Consider the following 24,079-nt stretch of genomic DNA (forward strand, 5'->3'; position numbering starts at 1 on the left):
ATCATCATGAAACCACAATTAACTTGTCTGTATTTTGTCTTTTTAGAATATTGTTTAAAGATGTATGAAGTTAGGTGATGAAACATTGAACTCACTTCTGGATTCTGATTTTGTTTCTTGTTTAGGCAGAGGCTAAGTAAAACAACAACAGATTATACAGGCAAAAACATTGTAATTTGGCCAAGTCTTAGTCCAGACCTCAACAGCAAAAAACTTCACTAATATATACTTAAAATCCACAAAACCCCACAAAAATAAAAAATAAAATAATTTTCCTGTAAGTAGTTTTTACATCTCAAGTACAGGAAATAAGAAAAACTTATGGAGAATTCAGTTTTATTGAACCATCTAATTAAATTAACAAGTGTTCACACCATTAAGCAAATTGCACTATAAAGTTTTCTTACAAAAAAACAAATTGTTTTACAATTACGTAACAACAGTCCGTGAATCTTGTTTCTTCAATGTTCAATGTGTATGCACAATGATATTCAAGCATTACTAATTAAGATTTTTGCTTGGTAACATTTACTACTAGTACAAATTAGGCTTAAAACACATTGATCATCATTTTTAAATTAAAAAGGAAATACAAAGACCTACCTGGATGGTAAACTGAGGCACATGAAGAAGAAACACAAATTCAATTTAAATAAGTCATATTCATAAGTGACTCTCATTGGACAGTGTGGAGAAAAGAAGATATGAGGGGGCTTCTGAATGTTTCAATCTAGATCCTATATTGCAGATGCAAAATAGCGTTTTATCACTTGAACTGAAGCCAAGATTTTCATAAAGTACATATATTTTGTACTGCTCTAACAGTAAAGAACCCTTTCCAAAATCCAAGGTTAAATATCCTTGTTTCTAAATTCAAATTGTAGCCACATGTGGTTAGTTTATCACAGTTACTGGAGTCACCATTGATACATTTGTACATTTTAATCATGTTCCCTCTTAAGCTCCTTTTCTCCTAAGTGATAACTATATTTCTAAGTAATTAATCCTCATGGCTGAGGTCCTCCATCCTCTTTACTAATTGTGTTTCTTTCTTTATCAACATGGCTTTCATGAAGATTGGCGATCAATGTGTAATCTGCATGTGTATTTTTGTCACCCAAGTGCATAAATGTATACTTCTCAATACTGAACTGTATTTGCCATGTAGCTGCCCAACCACCTACTTTCTCCACATCCTCCTGTAATGATGCAAAATCCTGTGCCAAAGCATAATTTAGTATCATCAGAAAGCACTGAAATTGAGTTCTTGATTCCAGCAGCTACATCCCCGGTGCCCAACCTGCTGCCCAAGGGCCACATCTGCCTGATGATACTAAAGGCCCATTGGTACTTGCTGTTAGGCCCTTTGCAAACCTCAGCAGTCAGTAATGGAAAAAATGTACTTGCAAAGAGGCTATAGTAACAGTGATCTAGAAATTTTATGTAGCATGTCTCCAGCCTCTTTCTATCTCCCATGATGTGTCTAGAGTCTGCAACCACTCCAACCATCTGCAGTCTCTGTTTCCTCTACTATGTGTGATGTCTTCTGTCATATATTGAATATTATGTGTGGCCCTTTGGTTCTCTCAGGGGCCACAGTTGAGGCCCCCTACACCTTGTAAGTTGACAACCACTGCTCTACATCCCTAAAACAGAACCCTAGGGCATACCACTCCATACTTTAGACCATTCAGAGCATGAGTCATTTATGACGACTCTCTGGACCTGTTCATGTAAGCATGCTATCCATGTACATACAATTTCATCAACTCCAACAGACATGTTTTTTTTATATAATAAGCTATTATGAGGTACAGTACCAAATGCCTTAGCAAAATCTAGATAATCTACAAAAATTTACATCCACTGGACTTCCACAATGTGATTTCTCACTTACTTCCTCATAGAACAATAACATGCTTTTCTGACAAGAAGGATCTTTTATAAATTTATGCTGTCCATCACTTATGATACCTTTATCACAGACATACTGTATTTCTGTATAGAGTGCCTTATCATTCCCTCAAATACCTTACATACTATTGATGTTAGACTGACTGGTCTGTAGTTTCCTTTTATAGCATATTTACCCCATGCCAACCAATTGGTACCATTCTAGTCAGTAATGTGTTTTTAGAGACTATACTTTTGGCTTGGCTTTAACTGAGCCAAGTACCCTAAGGATCCGATGATTTGTTAACATGAAGTTTCTCTAGACTCTTTTGTATCTGGTCTTCTGTCAACCAAACTGGTTCCTTTGGTAAAACATAATTAATATAGGTGTTAACACTATCAACTATCATTGTCTTATTTTTTAAAACCAAAGAGAAAAAAAATAATGCATCTACCTTTTCCCCAGTAACTTGTGACCAGCTTCCCTTTTTCATCTGTTATGGAGCCTTTCTGTTATTTCTTAACCTTTTTTTATTATTGATGTATTTGGAAAAAATAAGAGTTTTATTTTACTTGCTTTAGCTTTGTGTTTCTTCATATTTTGTTTTACCCACTGTTATTGTTCCCTTGCATTTCTTGATGTATTACTTGTAAATCTAGAATGCCGGGAATGTCCATTCCATTTTTTTTTTCAATTACCTGTTTTTTACAATAGAATTTAGCCAAATAAGTTTTAATTTTATTATTTTATGTTTGTTACCCAATAGCATACAATGATTTATACGCTTGATTGATTCATCTTTAAAACACTACCACTTGTGTGATCTTTGTTGCAAATATTTGTATCAATTGCAGCTTATTAAAACATTTTTTTTCACATTTAGGGTTCTTGTCATACCAACATGCTTCTCTTTCCTGTAATTTCTAGCAAATGTGATTACACCATAATCACTATTATCCAAGTGTCATCTGTAATAAGAAAGAAGAAACAAGCATACCAAATCTATAATACCACAATCCAACACTATTACACCCACTGTTGAGCCTAATCACTTATTAGACATATGTAGTGTGTGATCAATATTGTGAAAACCATAGCACTGTGTCTAAAATTACAATAAAACAGTAATTAAAGTTAAAATGCTAATACAAAGTGCAAACCATATATACAGTATGCTAAAAAAAAGTGCTAAGTGCAAAAAAATTGGTGCCTACTATACATTAATATGGTACTGTCTGTGATCAAAGATTAATATTATATCCACGTTAAATAACACCCGGTGTGCTTCTTCACCATTTGCTCCAAGATTACTCACCAGAAACAAGAGCTGCTCAAATTATTAACTAGCAGAAGCGCTCTGTGTTGAAAAATTCAAATGAAAAGACTCTCTGCTGCTGCTCCCAACTCGTCTCTCGAGTGTGACACAATCATGCATGGGGTTTATTTAGGGAAGAGGAAGGAAAATCTCCATAGCATAAAAACTTTTAAAATTGCTGATTTATTAAAAACATTTTAGGAACACCCACATATTACAAGTGTCATCCGATACTAGGGAATAAGCACTTTGTGGTATTGTGTGCCAATAGCCTCCTGCTGCAACGTTAAAGCCACAAGTTCGAACCAGACTAGCGTGATAGTTTCAGCGTCCTAGCCCCACTCTACTAGTTTCATCATTCAACGTCCTCAAGGAGAGGTAGGATGCATGGCACCAACTTTATAGTGGGATCTATCCAATCCCCAATATACATTGTGCAATATTCAAACCATATACATCATAATAACATGAAGAACATTCACAAACAATTTTAAAGGTGTTAGTCACAAATCTCTCTATCTCCTATTATCAATGTACCTTAACAACCTAATATACAGAATCTCACAAACGTGAGTACACCCCTCACCCCTAAAAGCTGTTTGGCTGTTATCCTAAAGGAGCGGGAGGGGACGTCCCCCCTCCTGCCACCTTACGCCTCTCTTCCCGGGTCTCCCGTCCCACCGGGAGACCCGCTCCATGACCAGGCACTTCCGCCGGCTAGAGTGAGAATGAAACAAAGCTGGAAAATAGCTTTGTTCCAGTTTTCTATGTAAACACATGGAAGCGACGTTGCAGCGTTACTTCCGGTTTACTCGGCTGCCAATGGCACCGATTTTCCCACTTGCCAACCAGGTCAATGCTGACATTTCTCTCCTACATGTAAAAATCCTATTTTTTACTCGAACATTACATAGAACCCCCAAACATTATATATGGGTTTTTTTTTTAGCAGAGACCATAGAGAATACAATGGCGGTCATTGCAACTTGTTATCTTGCACGGTATTTGCGCAGCAATTTTTCAAACACGTTTTTTGGGAAAAAAATGTTTTCATGCTTTAAAAAACAACAAAACGGCAAAATTAGCCCAATGTTTTGCATAATGTGAAAGATGAAGTTACGTTGAGTAAATAGATACCTAACATGTCTTGCTTCAAAATTGCATACGCTCGTGGAATGGAGCCAAACTTCAGTACTTAAACACTGTTTTCATATGGGGGCGGGACTTACATATGCATTCACTTCTGTGTGCAAGCACACGGGGACATGGGCACTTTAAAAAAAAAATGTAATTGTATTTTACATTTTTTTGTTTGACACTTTTAAAAAATAAGACCCCGCATCTCACCTCTAGGCTGGGAAGCCTGAAATACGTGATGTCATAACATTGCGTCCAGCCTCTGATGAATATAAATACTCCAGCGACCATCTGGTCCAATGGAAATCTCTATGGTGAACATCCGGGGCCAGCAGATCCATTCTCTGTCTCACTGATCGCAGCGGTGAGATGGTAGAAGCACCAGAGGGTGGCGAGGGGGGATACGTCCCCTCTCGCCACCCATATAAATGATCAAGTGGCGGAACAGTCAATATGATCATTCTTATGGTGTAGGGAATCGCTGTCTGAAAACAACAATATCGGAATGATGCCTGTAGCTGCACTCATCATTCATATATACCACCACAAATCCCAGGACATCCAGCCGTAGGCAAGTGGTTAAAAAAAAAAAAAAGATTTATAAGACCGCTGAGCAAATACCGTATGACATAAAATATTCCAACAATCACCATTTTATTCTCCAAGGTCTGTGATAAATATATATATATATATATATATATATATATATATATATATATATATATATATATATATAATATTTGGGGTTTCTAAGTAATTTTCTAGCAAAAAATACAGATTTTAACTTGTAAGCAACAAATGTTAGAAATAGGCTTAGTTATGAATGGGTTATACAAGCTGTACACTCACTACCCTACATTGTAGCAAAGTGTAATTTCTTCAGTGTTGTCAAATGAAAAGATATAATAAAATATTTGCGTAAGACGTCCGGGAATACAAAACGACGTAACGCACGTCGCCGTTCAAAAAAAAAATTGGGGCCTCGTAATTTCGCGCAAAGCACGTCGGGAAATTTCCTAACGGAGCATGCGCAGAACGTTCGGCGCGGGAACGCGCCTAATTTAAATGGTACACGCCCCATTTGAATTAGGCAGGCTTGCGCCGGACGGCTTTACGTTACAACGCCGTAAGTTTACACGCAAGTGCTTGGTGAATCAGGCACTTGCGCTGAAAACTTGCGGCAGTGTAACGTAAAGGGGATACGTTACGCCGCCGCATTTGTACCTGAATCTGGCCCCTTATGCTTGTTTATATTTGAAATATGCTCTTATTGTGGCAGCACTCTTCACAGAGAGAGCCTCACAACACCCTCTAACAGATCTCTTGACCCTGATGATACAGAAGGGACCATCCTTGGATAGGGAATTGTAAATAAGTGGGTTATGGTCATCATTTTAGAGAAACCAGAACACTAAAAGCAAACTGAAACAGTAAGCACTATTTACAAATAATTCACATTACCAGGAAACCCATTTTTGGTTTGCAATTAGGCAGGTGAAGGTATAGCCCCCCTAGTGTTTTGAGCTCAATTGATTCTTTCAATTTTCTTCCCTATTATTTTCTACTACATGTTAGTATCAGCCAATTATTCCACTTCAATCTTGGAGGATCAGTGCTTATACTGTATGTATCGCTTTCCAATGTGGAAGACTAATTTTCTTCTCTTTTACAGGAGTATGATATTGAAGATATAGAAGTGGTTATCCTTTAAAAGGGAATGGCAAATGGAGGGCTATAGTCATCATTTTAGGGATACCAGAACACTTCAAGCAAAGTGAAACAATATTGCCCCGTACACACGATCAAGCTTTTGTCCAGCCAAACTCACATCGGAATTCCGACAGAATTCCATCAGAGTAAAAGAGAACATGTTCTCTATCTTAACTCCGATGGAATTCCTCGTAAAAAAGTAAGATGGGGCATACACACGGTTGGAATTTCTGATGGCAAAAGTAAGTCAGACTTTTTCCATCCGAAATTCCGATCGTGTGTACGGGGCTTTAGTAATTTCCAACTAATGCACGAAACAGGGAACCCCCAACTCAAGATTGTAATAATGCAGATGAGGGTTTAGCCGCCCCCCAGTGAATTGTGCTAAATTAATTCCATTCCCTTCCTCTACTACTATTTTCTCCTACATAATATTATGAACCAATTATTCCACTTCATCTTTAATCTGAAAAAGAAAACGTGTAATAATTTGATAGCTGATTGTTCGACAACTAACTCCAAGTTTTCCATGCATGTTTCATTTTCCGCATGCAATCTGCAATACATTATTCATAGTTTCAATATGTTTATTATGCAGAGATGGCTCATCTATAATAGAGAAATGATTGGCTTAATTTTTAACATATATACTTTCAGTTTCCCATGCAAATTATGTATTAAAGCAGCACTTTCTATTATATTACATTTTCGCGAGTTTGTAAATCATGCATAGAACCAACGTCCAGGAACGTCAAGTCAGTCACATTTAATATATGTGACTAATATTTAAATTACAGTAAAAAATTATTTGTGTTTTAAGAGGATCTGTCACTTTTGAAATATTTTATTTATCAAAGAACTTGAGGCTATGGGGTTCATTTACTAATAGAGTAGAGACTTTACAAAGTGAACATTCTCTGAGCTTAGTATATATATATGAGACACTGCGCTCCCTGTCTCTAGCACGTACAGCTCTGCATAGAGTATCAATCAGAGAGAGACAGGCCACAATTGAGCTTCTACTCTTTACCAGAAAGCCAAGAATGCTCTGTAAACACAGTGAGGTTGATTTTATAAACAAGTAAATGTTCGATTTTGTACTTTAGTGAAACTATGTTCATTTTTCAAGAGCCAATCTTGTCAAAGGGAATTTGAAGAAGACGTGTTTTTTTTATTGCTGAATGTTTGCATGATTGAAGTGAACAGAGCATTGGCATTTTACTTAGCTCAATAAACATTTGCTAAGTAAACTGTCTTTGCTCCTTTTGAAAATCAACAGCAATGCATGTCATTATCCACATCATTTATTTGCCAAAATTGTTCTTGCAGCTTCATTTAACCCTAGAAACAGTCAGGCTATCTTTTGGCTTTTGATGTCCGTTATAAGACAGCCTTCTGTGAAATTTTGCTTCAAATGGAAAGTTGGCAGACCACACACCCGTCTAGTTTTATGCTGTGACAGACTGTCCAGCTGTCTCATATCCTATGTCATTTTTTTCTATTTAGAAAATGTGACTTAAAGTGCTGCTGAAAGGTCCAGATACAACTTTACAAGTAAAGGACAGGGGACAATAAAAACAAGAACCCAATGCATTTTGGGAGTCTTCATCTCAATATAATATCCTCTTCCCAGGGTCATAGGTAAAGACTAAATTCACCTTTAAAAAATAAATTACAACAATTGCAGGCTTCTTAGAAAAAAATATTTAATGCACATTTCTTTTACCTGCCAATGTGAAGGTATTATATATTTTTTTCTTTCAAAATTTGAATTTAGCCTTTAACTATGACCCTGAGGAAAGGATATAGAGACTCCCAAAATGCAGTGTCAGGCCCCTGCTGACTCTTATGCCGCGTACACACGAACGGTTCGTCTGATGAAAGCGGTCTGATGGACAGTTTTCATCAGACGAACCGATCATGTGTGGGCCCCATCGTTTTTTTATCCATCGGTGAAAAAACTAGGAACTTGTTTTAAAATGATCTGATGGTTAAAAAAACTATAGAAAAAAACAATCGCCTGTGGGCACGTCCATTGGTTAAAAATCCACGCATGCTCAGAATCAAGTCGACGCATGCTCGGAAGCAACTTCATTTTTCTCAGCACGTTGTTGTGTTTTACGTCACCGCGTTCTGACACGATTGTTTTTTTAACTGATGGTGTGTAGGCAAGACTGATGAAAGTCAGCTTCAGACCGTTTTCATCAGGTGAACCGATCGTGTGTACAGGGCATTAGAATAGCTGTTTGCCTGTACATCGTACTGGCAGGCAGTTTACAGGAAAGCAAGGAGAATCAATGAGCTACCAAAGCACTCACCAGTGTCCTCGTAGTTCATTGAAAACTACAAGCCACCAGTTGCAATGCTGATGGTACATGTTGTCTATCTATTCACAGGAAACAATTAATGAATGATGTGGCCTTGTTGACAGAGCCCCGCACAGCCACACTGTTTTAGTGACAGTGGGTATAGAGAGGGGATCCCCCTGCCCATAGTCACATGGAGATGGGAATCAGCTGTGTGGGGCGCAGATACTGGAATATATTACATGTTTCATCCTAAAAAAGGGTGGGACATGTATCATGTTCTTATCCACTGTTATTAGCTGATTGAATAGCCAATGCCATTACGAAATGCTGTTAGGTTATAAAGAATTCAGAGCAGATAGATTTATTTAAGCAATGTCAGTCCTGCTTATCGCAACCTAAAGCTTTAAAACAAATGAGATGGTGTATTATGTCTTAACCCCTCTTCTTCTGTTTAGTGCATTCATCAAGCTGGTATTTTCATGTGAAGCTCCAGAATATTGTTGATACCATTACGTTCTATTACATTTTGTGTTCCTTTCCTATGGGGCCTGTTAACAGCTTTATCCCACATGGGGTGACAGGTATTTCTATTATTATAGTTGTATAAAACTATTGCTTTGCTTTATATGGATATTAGCTTCTTCAATTGGAGGTTGTCAGTTCTGGAAGAGTAAAATGAAGACTGGATACAACCTTCTGTAAACATATTGGGCCAGATTCAGGTAGACTTACGACGGGAGTATCAGTAGATACGCCGTCGTAAGTCCGAATCCCTACCGTCGTATATTTAAGCGTATTCTCAGGCTGAGATACGCTTAAATATTGCTAAGATACGACCGGAGTAAGTCTCCTATGCCGTCGTATCTTAACTGCATATTTTTTTTTAAATACAATACTTTTTTTATTGTTGTTTGCATACAAAAAGATACAAAAGATATTACATCATCGTGCATAATATAAAAAATACACAACCATACATTTTTCCCCATTTTCCCCCTATCTTGTCCTCACCTCTTTCTTTGTACCATTTTAAATAAATGAAAGATCTCTTTATTCTAAACTGTCATACCTCGCCTCCCCCCCCCACCCCACACACCCTCACCCTCCCACCCACCCTCCCATCACACCGTGAGCCAATTTTGGAAATCAATATACTTTAAGTGAATCTTCCCCATAAAGGAATGCCCGATAGCGGCTTAAGATATTTATTGAATTTGGATGACGACAGTCCTCTTTTTATATAGAGCATCCTGTTTCATCTAGCCAGGGTTTCCACATCCTCACAAACTTACTATAATTCCCCTGTCAGGTAAGTGTCACTCTCTCACTCCAAATCATTGTGTTAATGGTTTCAACCCAAGATTTAGCAGTGGGTGGTATCTGGGCCTGCCACCTCAACGCAATTAACTTCCTTGCCTGGAAGAGGCATCTCAGTACCACTTCGAGGGAACTGGCTGGCACTCTATTTTCCTCTATACTACCTAATAAGCATATCTTAGACTCAGCTTCAAGCTTAGTTTTAAAAGTTTTATTTATTATGTCCACCACCTCCTCCCAGTATCTAAATAGCTTAGGACATTTCCACAACATGTGGATAAGATTGCCTGTCGCTCTGCACCTTGGGCATTCGTCAGTACTTCTCCACCCAAGATTGAACATTCTCCTGGGGGTATAGTATACTCTATGCAAGAGGAACAAGTGTGATACCTTCTGAGATGGGGAGATCGAAACCAATACCCCCCTACTCAAGATCGCACTCCATTGTTCCGTGGTCATTTGACCTAAGTCTTTCTCCCATCCTGTCCTGCTCTTAGTAAGGCCTGCCCTACTTATGGATTTAGCTCCTATTCTTGAGTACAACTCGGATATCAGTCCTTTAGTTGTTTTTGAAGAGGTTATTTTCAGGAGGGTGGGAGCTGGGGACCATACGATGGGTTGCAGCCCAAACTGAGTTTGGATGGCGTGTCGGATCTGGAGATATCTGTAAAATGTTTTATTTGTTATGTTGAATTCCTGTCGCAAGTCTGCGAAGGATTTCATCTGTTCTCCATTGTACAGTTGGTTTAAACGGCTTATCCCTTGTCTCTCCCATTCTTTACATCTCTCAATGTTCTTTAATTCTTTTAAGTTTTGATTGCACCAGAGAGGGGTAAAAATTGTTATTCCCTTATAGCCCATCAATACTTTTGTTGTTTGCCACACTTTAAGGCTAAGTTTTATAGTTGGACATTTATGGACAAACGAGCCCGCCTCAAGTGCCTCCACTATTGTCCTATGTGGTGCCCCAGTTAGCATCAATCTACCGGAATTACCCCCTCCCTCCAGTCCGCAGTTCGCAAGATGTTGTAACTGCGAGGCCAGAAAGTATGTTTTCGGGTGTGGGACTGCCATTCCCCCCTCTTTAGCTGGTAACTGCATGGTCTGGAGACAAATCCTGGCTTGTCCCTTCTTCCAGATTAACTCTCTGAAGAGGGATTCTATCCTTTTGAACCATTTTTGATCTATCCAAACTGGGGAGTTCTGGAGGATATAGAGTAACTGGGGCAACCATAGCATCTTTATTAAATTACATCGCCCCGCTATGGATAATGGTAGTCTACACCAGGCGTCTCTTTTATGTTCCCATTTGGATAAAAGAGGGATTAAGTTATTTTGGACAAAGTTATTAATGTCCCTCGTGATCCAAATCCCGAGATATTTCAACATAACTACTACTTTTAACTGAGGGATTCCAGGAGGTATCTGGGCGCCAAGGGGATCAATTGGCAATAGTGCTGACTTTTCCCAGTTAATGACCAACCCGGAGCATAGCCCAAACTCGCCCACTGTTTTGATCACATTTTTTAACGAGGTTTCAACGTCTCCCAGAAAGAAGAGGACATCAATTGGTTGTGAATGTCACCGGCGCAAAAGAAAATAAATAAATAAATAAATAAATGTGAACCGTGATCTGCTGCAGTACTGTGTGCCCTTAGTGGGGGTCAATAGTGCATGAGGAAGAAAAGTGTTACTGCGCTGATCTAATTATCCAGAGGTATTAAATCTCTGGGAGTATGGACATAAGTGAAATATCAGGGCCACAATGTACCCAATCTTAAATGTGAATAACCTGGATACAAACAATATATAAAAAAATATGAGAAATATATGAGTCATACAATTGTGACACAGTGATTTCAAACTTGAATCGTATATCTAGATCAGTGTGTCAGCATACAATCCATATGCCACAGTGCTTCTATGAGAAAAATGGCTGTTGCTGCTACTGACCAACCAAATAGTGAAAACAATACGAAAGATATTACAAAAAATATTGTGTATATATGTGTATAAAACTACAATATGCAGTATGCCAACTGCACCGTGAGTTGTCCAATAACCGGTATTGGAACAAAATAAATATCAAAAAAGTGAAATAATTATCAAACAACCATACAAATGTGCAATGTGCTGACTGCACTTAAAAATAGTCCAAATGGCAGGCAATCTTGCGCTTATACAATAGGTTCCAGCAAACACAAGGTTCAATGTTGGTAGTACTGTGTAGAGGAAAGTGCCGCTATCTCTTCCACCCGACAAAGATGTGCCACCATCACCAATGGTTAAAATCAACACTCACCAGACCCCAGATATTATTAGGCTCCAAAATGGTGTCTTTTCTTTGTCCGTCAGTGGGTGTTGCCTCCTTTCCCTTTTACAAGGTGTCATCAATTCCTCAAAAACAAGGGGCTCATCATGGTGTAGTATATTAAAATATGTATTTATTTAAAAAAAGGTAAAAAAATATAACACTTACAATATAAAGTGCCTCTGACCGGCACTGAGTGTCTTTGGCAGTGTCAACCGTTAAAAGCCGCTGACCAGCATTTAAATGGCGTCCTAAGAGGTGTGCTTGCCCCGCTGTGCTCCGCATGTATTGCTACAAGGGGTCCGGGCGCGCTGGTGTGCTGCACCCTCTATGTGCGTGTCCAAACAGCCTCTACGCGTTTCGCTAATTGCGTCGTCAGGAGAGCTGTGGACACTACTGTTTAAGCTGTATTTATACCCCTGTGGATTCCCTGAAATGCTGCAAGGTAGTCACAGGAAACAGGAAGTCTTCCGGCCACCATCTTGGCTGATGGCACAGGAAGTTCCTGTTCCACCATTTTGGTTACTGGATACCTGGCTATTTGCCAGTCCTGGCTGTTACTGGGTGTCAGCAATAGAAATATGTATATACCCCTGTGGATTCCCTGAAATGCTGCAAGGTGGTCACAGGAAACAGGAAGTCTTCCGGCCACCATCTTGGCTGATGGCACAGGAAGTTCCTGTTCCCCCATTTTGGTTACTGGATACCTGGCTATTTGCCAGTCCTGGCTGTTGTTACTGGGTGTCAGCAATAAAAATATGCCCAGCAGCCAGGGTGGCTGTATGTGTGGGGCGCTATGTGCGCTGCTACCTCCGTTCGTTTGTGCACCTCCCCCCCCTCCGTGTGTGCGCGCTTATCGCCCTGTGTGTTATTCCCTGTATTATCGCCGCTACCGGAAGTGCTTGTGCGGCCATCTTGCCTCCGTCACCGGAAGTGTCCGTTCCGCCAATTTTGGTTACTAGCATCCTATGTTAGTCTATGCCTGTTTTGGGTAATGGCTAATTCTCCACACAGGATGTAATGTTAATCATTTTAGCTACTGGCAATAGTCCCTGTGTAGCAGTCACCGTCTCTGGTTGACGCTGCCAGGGACACTTTACAAAAAACAACATTTTATCACCTATATTACTTTAAGTGGTCAAAAGCTGTGTTTATTAAAAAAATGTATTTACTAAAAATTAATCAAACACCATGAGGCCATAAGCAGCAGGAAACAATACAGTTTTCATTTTTCTGTTGCTATATTTTGACTTTTCTGTATAAACACTTCTCAGTGTGTGTTATTACTGGTTTAATTTTCTTATAATTTTTTTGCAAATCTATAAGAGTTTCAAAACTGTTAAAGTCCCTGTTTGGCGCAAACTTAATGCCCTTGTCTAATACCAGTAGTTCCTCCTGGGAGAATTCAATGTTAGTTAGGTTGAAGATCCCTTCACCTAACCCACCCTTTTTCTTTTTGCTTCACCTTCTGTACCCTCTCCTTCTTGGGGGTTGTGATTCCACCCCCCTCTGCCGGTCTGAAAAACCGGCATAGGTGGTCTGAAAAACTCCCCCCAGTCCCTCCATTCCCCCTGCCATTGGGGTGGCCCATAGTTTTGGCCATAGTATCCTCTCCCTCTACCCCTTTGGCCTCCCCTCCAGGGTCTGGAGTATTGGCCATAATAAGGGGGGTAGGAGTGTTGTTGGGGTGGTGGTGGTGGAGGTGGTCCCCCTTGTTGGTTTTTATTTGGGGTGGATTTATGTGCAATATTTTTAACAGCCGGGGTGGCTGCTTTCTTTTTCACACTAGTAGTCTCAATTTTCCCCTGGGAGGTGCTTGCACCCTGCGTTTTGTTCGTTTCCATTTCGTCATTGAGGGATGTATTATTCGAATTGGGTATTATATCATTCTCTTGCCAGCTATAAATTTTTCCTGCTACATAATCTTTCTTATCTCGTTGGTATTTTTTAACCTTTTTATTTTTGATTTCATTATCTAGTTTAGTCAGGAAATCTTGCAATTTTTTAGCTCTGGTGCTGTAATCATCAGTGCTGCTATGTGGGGTCATGTTCTCTTTAAGGCCGTTAATGGTTGTTTCAATTTTCTTTAGCTTTATCTTTCTTCTGTCAATAATAATGTCCAATAGTTTGTTTTCACATCCATTAAAAAAGTTATACCAAGCTTGTGTTAGGCCCTCCTCTGTTAGCCCATCATTGGGTCCTAAATCCCACCTTAACCTACGTGGTGTTATGTGGGCTTGTTTGTATTTTTCCAAGGTTGTAATGTCCCACCACACCCTTGTTTGTTTGTCCATTAAGTTTTTTAACTGTTTGAACCCTTGTTCCAGATTGACTGTGGGGATATCATCTGTATTTTCAAATGGGTCTCCCATTTCTAACCTTCTACTGGTCAGGAATGAGAATACCTCCATTTATGCTGCCCGTGCGGTAATTTAGGAGAAAACAATTGGTTGTGAATGTCACCGGCGCAAAAGAAAATAAATAAATAAATAAATAAATGTGAACCGTGATCTGCTGCAGTACTGTGTGCCCTTAGTGGGGGTCAATAGTGCATGAGGAAGAAAAGTGTTACTGCGCTGATCTAATTATCCAGAGGTATTAAATCTCTGGGAGTATGGACATAAGTGAAATATCAGGGCCACAATTTACTCAATCTTAAATGTGAATAACCTGGATACAAACAATATATAAAAAAATATGAGAAATATATGAGTCATACAATTGTGACACAGTGATTTCAAACTTGAATCGTATATCTAGATCAGTGTGTCAGCATACAATCCATATGCCACAGTGCTTCTATGAGAAAAATGGCTGTTGCTGCTACTGACCAACCAAATAGTGAAAACAATACGAAAGATATTACAAAAAATATTGTGTATATATGTGTATAAAACTACAATATGCAGTATGCCAACTGCACCGTGAGTTGTCCAATAACCGGTATTGGAACAAAATAAATATCAAAAAAGTGAAATAATTATCAAACAACCATACAAATGTGCAATGTGCTGACTGCACTTAAAAATAGTCCAAATAGCAGGCAATCTTGCGCTTATACAATAGGTTCCAGCAAACACAAGGTTCAATGTTGGTAGTACTGTGTAGACCCCTTGTAGCAATACATGCGGAGCACAGCGGGGCAAGCACACCTCTTAGGACGCCATTTAAATGCTGGTCAGCGGCTTTTAACGGTTGACACTGCCAAAGACACTCAGTGCCGGTCAGAGGCACTTTATATTGTAAGTGTTATATTTTTTTACCTTTTTTTAAATAAATACATATTTTAATATACTACACCATGATGAGCCCCTTGTTTTTGAGGAATTGATGACACCTTGTAAAAGGGAAAAGGAGGCAACACCCACTGACGGACAAAGAAAAGACACCACTTTGGAGCCTAATAATATCTGGGGTCTGGTGAGTGTTGATTTTAACCATTGGTGATGGTGGCACATCTTTGTCGGGTGGAAGAGATAGCGGCACTTTCCTCTACACAGTACTACCAACATTGAACCTTGTGTTTGCTGGAACCTATTGTATAAGCGCAAGATTGCCTGCCATTTGGACTATTTTTAAGTGCAGTCAGCACATTGCACATTTGTATGGTTGTTTGATAATTATTTCACTTTTTTGATATTTATTTTGTTCCAATACCGGTTATTGGACAACTCACGGTGCAGTTGGCATACTGCATATTGTAGTTTTATACACATATATACACAATATTTTTTGTAATATCTTTCGTATTGTTTTCACTATTTGGTTGGTCAGTAGCAGCAACAGCCATTTTTCTCATAGAAGCACTGTGGCATATGGATTGTATGCTGACACACTGATCTAGATATACGATTCAAGTTTGAAATCACTGTGTCACAATTGTATGACTCATATATTTCTCATATTTTTTTATATATTGTTTGTATCCAGGTTATTCACATTTAAGATTGGGTACATTGTGGCCCTGATATTTCACTTATGTCCATACTCCCAGAGATTTAATACCTCTGGATAATTAGATCAGCGCAGTAACACTTTTCTTCCTCATGCACTATTGACCCCCACTAAGGGCACACAGTACTGCAGCAGATCACGGTTCACATTTATTTATTTATTTATTTATTTTCTTTTGCGCCGGTGACATTCACAACCAATTGTTTTCTCCTAAATTACCGCACGGGCAGCATAAATGGAGGTATTCTCATTCCTGACCAGTAGAAGGTTAGAAATGGGAGACCCATTTGAAAATACAGATGATATCCCCACAGTCAATCTGGAACAAGGGTTCAAACAGTTAAAAAACTTAATGGACAAACAAACAAGGGTGTGGTGGGACATTACAACCTTGGAAAAATACAAACAAGCCCACATAACACCACGTAGGTTAAGGTGGGATTTAGGACCCAATGATGGGCTAACAGAGGAGGGCCTAACACAAGCTTGGTATAACTTTTTTAATGGATGTGAAAACAAACTATTGGACATTATTATTGACAGAAGAAAGATAAAGCTAAAGAAAATTGAAACAACCATTAACGGCCTTAAAGAGAACATGACCCCACATAGCAGCACTGATGATTACAGCACCAGAGCTAAAAAATTGCAAGATTTCCTGACTAAACTAGATAATGAAATCAAAAATAAAAAGGTTAAAAAATACCAACGAGATAAGAAAGATTATGTAGCAGGAAAAATTTATAGCTGGCAAGAGAATGATATAATACCCAATTCGAATAATACATCCCTCAATGACGAAATGGAAACGAACAAAACGCAGGGTGCAAGCACCTCCCAGGGGAAAATTGAGACTACTAGTGTGAAAAAGAAAGCAGCCACCCCGGCTGTTAAAAATATTGCACATAAATCCACCCCAAATAAAAACCAACAAGGGGGACCACCTCCACCACCACCACCCCAACAACACTCCTACCCCCCTTATTATGGCCAATACTCCAGACCCTGGAGGGGAGGCCAAAGGGGTAGAGGGAGAGGATACTATGGCCAAAACTATGGGCCACCCCAATGGCAGGGGGAATGGAGGGACTGGGGGGAGTTTTTCAGACCACCTATGCCGGTTTTTCAGACCGGCAGAGGGGGGTGGAATCACAACCCCCAAGAAGGAGAGGGTACAGAAGGTGAAGCAAAAAGAAAAAGGGTGGGTTAGGTGAAGGGATCTTCAACCTAACTAACATTGAATTCTCCCAGGAGGAACTACTGGTATTAGACAAGGGCATTAAGTTTGCGCCAAACAGGGACTTTAACAGTTTTGAAACTCTTATAGATTTGCAAAAAAATTATAAGAAAATTAAACCAGTAATAACACACACTGAGAAGTGTTTATACAGAAAAGTCAAAATATAGCAACAGAAAAATGAAAACTGTATTGTTTCCTGCTGCTTATGGCCTCATGGTGTTTGATTAATTTTTAGTAAATACATTTTTTTAATAAACACAGCTTTTGACCACTTAAAGTAATATAGGTGATAAAATGTTGTTTTTTGTAAAGTGTCCCTGGCAGCGTCAACCAGAGACGGTGACTGCTACACAGGGACTATTGCCAGTAGCTAAAATGATTAACATTACATCCTGTGTGGAGAATTAGCCATTACCCAAAACAGGCATAGACTAACATAGGATGCTAGTAACCAAAATTGGCGGAACGGACACTTCCGGTGACGGAGGCAAGATGGCCGCACAAGCACTTCCGGTAGCGGCGATAATACAGGGAATAACACACAGGGCGATAAGCGCGCACACACGGAGGGGGGGGAGGTGCACAAACGAACGGAGGTAGCAGCGCACATAGCGCCCCACACATACAGCCACCCTGGCTGCTGGGCATATTTTTATTGCTGACACCCAGTAACAACAGCCAGGACTGGCAAATAGCCAGGTATCCAGTAACCAAAATGGGGGAACAGGAACTTCCTGTGCCATCAGCCAAGATGGTGGCCGGAAGACTTCCTGTTTCCTGTGACCACCTTGCAGCATTTCAGGGAATCCACAGGGGTATATACATATTTCTATTGCTGACACCCAGTAACAGCCAGGACTGGCAAATAGCCAGGTATCCAGTAACCAAAATGGTGGAACAGGAACTTCCTGTGCCATCAGCCAAGATGGTGGCCGGAAGACTTCCTGTTTCCTGTGACTACCTTGCAGCATTTCAGGGAATCCACAGGGGTATAAATACAGCTTAAACAGTAGTGTCCACAGCTCTCCTGACGACGCAATTAGCGAAACGCGTAGAGGCTGTTTGGACACGCACATAGAGGGTGCAGCACACCAGCGCGCCCGGACCCCTTGTAGCAATACATGCGGAGCACAGCGGGGCAAGCACACCTCTTAGGACGCCATTTAAATGCTGGTCAGCGGCTTTTAACGGTTGACACTGCCAAAGACACTCAGTGCCGGTCAGAGGCACTTTATATTGTAAGTGTTATATTTTTTTACCTTTTTTTAAATAAATACATATTTTAATATACTACACCATGATGAGCCCCTTGTTTTTGAGGAATTGATGACACCTTGTAAAAGGGAAAAGGAGGCAACACCCACTGACGGACAAAGAAAAGACACCACTTTGGAGCCTAATAATATCTGGGGTCTGGTGAGTGTTGATTTTAACCATTGGTGATGGTGGCACATCTTTGTCGGGTGGAAGAGATAGCGGCACTTTCCTCTACACAGTACTACCAACATTGAACCTTGTGTTTGCTGGAACCTATTGTATAAGCGCAAGATTGCCTGCCATTTGGACTATTTTTAAGTGCAGTCAGCACATTGCACATTTGTATGGTTGTTTGATAATTATTTCACTTTTTTGATATTTATTTTGTTCCAATACCGGTTATTGGACAACTCACGGTGCAGTTGGCATACTGCATATTGTAGTTTTATACACATATATACACAATATTTTTTGTAATATCTTTCGTATTGTTTTCACTATTTGGTTGGTCAGTAGCAGCAACAGCCATTTTTCTCATAGAAGCACTGTGGCATATGGATTGTATGCTGACACACTGATCTAGATATACGATTCAAGTTTGAAATCACTGTGTCACAATTGTATGACTCATATATTTCTCATATTTTTTTATATATTGTTTGTATCCAGGTTATTCACATTTAAGATTGGGTACATTGTGGCCCTGATATTTCACTTATGTCCATACTCCCAGAGATTTAATACCTCTGGATAATTAGATCAGCGCAGTAACACTTTTCTTCCTCAAGAAGAGGACATCGTCCGCAAACAGTGCAATCTTGTCCTCTATAGTCTGTCTGCGGAACCCCTGTATATCTTTAGTATTTCTAATTTTGATAGCTAGTGGTTCCATCGCCAGAGCAAACAAAAGGGGGGAAAGGGGACAGCCCTGACGCGTTCCTCTCTCTAGTTGAAAAATGTCTGCATATTTACGCTGGCCGCTAGGGGCGTGTATGCTGATTTACGCCTAGAATATGTAAATCAGCTAGATACGCCTATTCATGAACGTACGCCCGGCCATCGCAGTGCAGATACGCCATTTATGTAAGGCTTTTTCCGGCGTAAAGTTACCCCTGCTATATGAGGCGTAGCAAATGTTAAGTATGGACGTCGGGCCAGCGTCGAATTTTCCATCGATTACGTTGTTTGCATAAGTCGTTCGCAAATAGGGCTGTGCGTAATTTACGTTCACGTCTAAAGCATTGACTATTTGCGGGTTAATTTGGAGCATGCGCACTGGGATACGTTCACAGACGGCGCATGCGCCGTTCGTAAAAAGCGTCATTTACGTGGGGTCACAATGATTTTACATAAAACACGCCCACATCTTACACATTTGAATTAGGTGGGCTTACGCCGGCCAATTTATGTTACGCCGCTGCAACTTACGGAGCAAGTGCTTTGTGAATAATGCACTTGCCTGTCAAATCCTATTTACGCTACGCCCGCACAGAGTTACGCGCTCCCTACCTGAATCTGACCAATTGTGTTGTTCTTTTGATGTTATTTCACTTTATTATCAATAAATATTATAGTAAAACAACTTTAGTAAATCAACATCAATGTGTTACCGAATGTAGAATCCTGGGACTTCAGAAGACACTCCCCCAAATATCACTGATTGGTTCATAATGTAAAGCGTTATTACTAGGCAGTGATTTGGTTACATCATTATGTAATACATTATATAGGTTATCCTGTGAGCCAGGGATATAAGGGGTCATAGGGCAAGAAGTAGGAAATATCTCCCCCAATGTGGACGCACACATCTATATTTAAGGTTGTAAACAATGTTTGGCTTGACTTCAGTTTTAATACCATCAGAAAATTGTTCTCCATCTATCCATCTTAGTAGATACTAAGAGTCAAATGCTTCTAAAATGGCTGTAGACTTTATAGAGTAACTTTTTGTAACTGTTGACCAATTCTCCACACTACAAACCTGTATAGCAATTCAGACCTTTTCTGGTGTGGTCTGTGGGAGATATGGCATAAGGAAAGGGTAATCACTTTAAAGTTCTTTATACGGCAGATTTATAAACCACAGCAGGATAGTTTAGTCACATGACAATTTTATGTGACCGACCTTTTCTCCAATCACTGAGTTCTGTCTGCAGTATTAAAGCATAAATATTGTTACCTCCACTTCACCAGTTTAGTGTCCAGGAGTTACCCTGTTGGCCTTCAAGATCTTTGCCCAGTCTTTTTCTGGATTCTGATCTTTTGATTGGCTGGGTCAAAATGACATCACTCCTTCCTATGTGCTGGAATTTAGTCATCTTGGTAGCTGTTGAAATACAATGCAAACAGGCAGGCAAAAATACTTTAATGCAGAAGGGGCATAGTGTGTCTCTTCTGTATTAAAATACCTTCCCGATCACAAACCTTATTTCTAGTCTGTGAGACACCACAGACTCCACACCCTGGCCTGCATTTTACAAATGACTCGTAAAATGCAGAATATAATATGGAGTAAAAATGGTGGTGTCCAGCAGAGAGGAAATTTCTGCCCCCTTATTTCCCCCAGTCAAACACCCTGGTCCCCATAAAGAGATTTTCATACTTTAAAAAATGTTTACTCCTCCTCATCCATTACCCACTATGCTATACAAATATCTATCTTTTTTTGTCTGCTTACTTTTTCAAATTTTTTTTTTAAGTGTATTTTGTGCGTGTACTCGAGAGAGGAGCCGGACTGCAGGAGTTGGGAGTAGGCAGGCCTCCCCCAGAGGCAATCTGCCACCTTTCTCCATGCCCCGGGTGGCAATGGTGGGTGTGTGAGGGGGTCCTCCCACACAGCACGCCCTACCTGCTCCGCTTTGAAGCCCAACGGGGCAGAGGGACTCCCTATAAGGGAGTGAGAGGATCTAGCCTGCTCAACCAGCCCCGTTAGTCCTTCGCCTCTCTTTTTAGAGACTGCGTGGTCAAAGTGCGTGCATGTTAACCCAATTTCGAGTGCGTGTAAGTGTGGTGGTTTTTGCGGGAGGGGGGTGGGCGTACTAAGCGCAAGCTTACCTCACATAGCACACCCACCGGGAGCCGGGCTGAGACCACCAAACTTAATTCACATGTAGCTGAGACCGGGATCCGAACCTCTAGCTGCAGAGGTGAATGGCTTGTCAGCGCAGTGCCAATCGCGTTGAGCCACCGCAACTCCCCTTACTTTTTCAATTAATAGGTTTCTGCCCGCCCCCATTCACAATCCTCACCTAGGAAAATGGCATCAGTCAGTGCCTCTTTGGATATGTGACGTGCATATCCCAGTAGGCACCAGGCGCACAACAGTCATTTCATTCACTAAGATAGAAGAGTGGCAGGCCTATTGGCATGTCATCGAGAGGCTGCGTCTAATCCCGCAAGAGCTAGCAGCCTCTTAATGAATTCACAGGAGAACATAGCAGTGCCAGACCTGAGCAAAGACTGCTATGAAGAAGATCTCAGTGGGAAAACTCTGGATCTGCTGAGTGGGATAATATCTGAACTGTACACTACACAGTATTGGGGAAGCAGGAAAAAAAAATGATACGGGGAAGGTGAAGTTTCTCTAATTTATTCTCTCAATTAGGCTTTTTTTATTAGCTATTATTTCCTAGCTTTTTGACCACTTGAATTCTACTCTCCATGTTGTGGTGTCTCTCCATTTGGTTCTGCTATGCTCTTCTCCATTACCACTCTTTTCTCACCTACTGTAACCCTCCACACATGTGATCTTTCCAGGTTTTATCACAATCTTCTCCTGCAGTGACAATGCATTAAAAACCTCTGTTGGTGTTTTGGGTACGTCTGTTAGCTAATTGGTTATAAACCAGTTTTTCATATGGAACTAATAAAGCTAGTTGTTGCACTCCTCGGACAATGGCTGTCCCAGGAAGTAAAACACATCTACAACAGATCAGGGGTTGCATGTATAAGTGTATGTTTGTATACTTCAGATGTACTACAGCTCACAGGGTGTACAGAGCTGACATTTTTATACAGCTAGCTCTCAACAACCCAAAATGACACTTTGCACAATAATATTAGTTACAAGAGACTAAATACAAACATTGGTATCATCCAGTAAAAAATATCATAATTTTCATATACAGTACCATTATTACAAAACTTGACAGGCCACAAAAACAAGAACTGTGTTTGCATAATTGCATTATTCTTGCCATGCATGTGGTCTACCTTCTAACATTTTCAACCAGCTTATGACTTCAGAAACAACTGAATGGATCAAAGCCACCTACCCTCCATGCTAACCAAACTGTTAGGCCCCGTACACACGACCAGTTTCCTCGGCAGAATTCAGCTTCCGACCGAGTTTCTGGCTGAATTCTGCCGAGAAACCCGGCCGTGTGTACAATTTCGCCGAGGAAGCCGACGAGGAGCTTGACGAGGAAATAGAGAACATGTTCTCTATTTCCTCATTGTTCTATGGGAGCTCTCGGCCCGCCGAGCTCCTCGGTGGCTTCAGGGCTGAACTGGCCGAGGAACTCGATGTGTTTGGCACGTCGAGTTCCTCAGCCGTGTGTACGGGGCCTCAGAGGTAGATTACCTTTGCCTGTTTAAAGTTTTTTTTCAAAATCCAAAGTGTTATAGCTGTCGCCAGTGTCATCACATTGGGGAACACTTCCAATGGAGAAACATTTTCTGGTAAAATTATGTGATTTCCTCTCACTTTGGAGGAAATCACATCATGTCATCACCTAGGGACAGGAAGTGAAGGGAAATCTGCACAATGGGGAAACATACAACAATAAAAAAACTGATACAAGTTCACATTTCTACTCACCTCTGTCTAGAGACAAGCAAAAGTGTGCCTTTTCTAGAATGGGTACATTTGTGGCATGGAGCTGATCAGTAGGGTGGAATGTAGTGCATACCTGTGAAGTGTGGGGGCGGTTTTCATTGATGCAGTGGAAGAGGTTGTTATGCTAGTAAAACAGTGAATGTAATCAGGGAATTAATGTTGCATGCTGTGAGGGGTGTACTTAGAGTGGAGAATGGTGGATGCAGGGTGAGATGTATTGTGACTGGAGGGTAAATAGTGGGTACAGGAAGAGGTGTACTGTAAACAGATCCTAAAGGGTAAATGCTGGGAGACATATACTGTGAGTGGAGGGTAACTGGCAGATGCAGGAGAGATGAACTGTCAGTGGACTGTAAATGGTGGATGCAGGGAGAGATATCCTGTTAGTGGAGAGTAAATGATGTCTTCAGTAAGCGATATACTGTGAGCAAGGAGCCTGGGAAGGAATGCACTGTGATGGGAAAGGGGAGGAGGAGGGGAATAGGAATGTGTTAGTGAGCAAGGAGGTGCTCTGGCTGGAGAGGGGCATATCATAGGAAGGCGCTGTGGCTGGGGAAGATGGGGGGAATGAGGAGTCTGAAAAAGAGCCATTGTGACCTAGGGGGCAGGGAGGGAGGTGTTGTGGAGCACTGAATGGGGAAAGCTGGTCCATGGGGGGTCTGGCACTCAATGCCGCAGTGGAACGCACGCCTTGCTCGTGGACCTCACGGGGCATGGTGACCTCAGGGGGTGGTAAGGCATTTCAGAACATGCGCACAATAGCTCCTTACAAAATGGAGATGCCCGGAGAATATAAGG

The sequence above is a fragment of the Rana temporaria genome, chromosome 6 (assembly GCF_905171775.1).
Source record: "Rana temporaria chromosome 6, aRanTem1.1, whole genome shotgun sequence".
NCBI classification, from domain to species: Eukaryota; Metazoa; Chordata; class Amphibia; order Anura; family Ranidae; genus Rana; species Rana temporaria.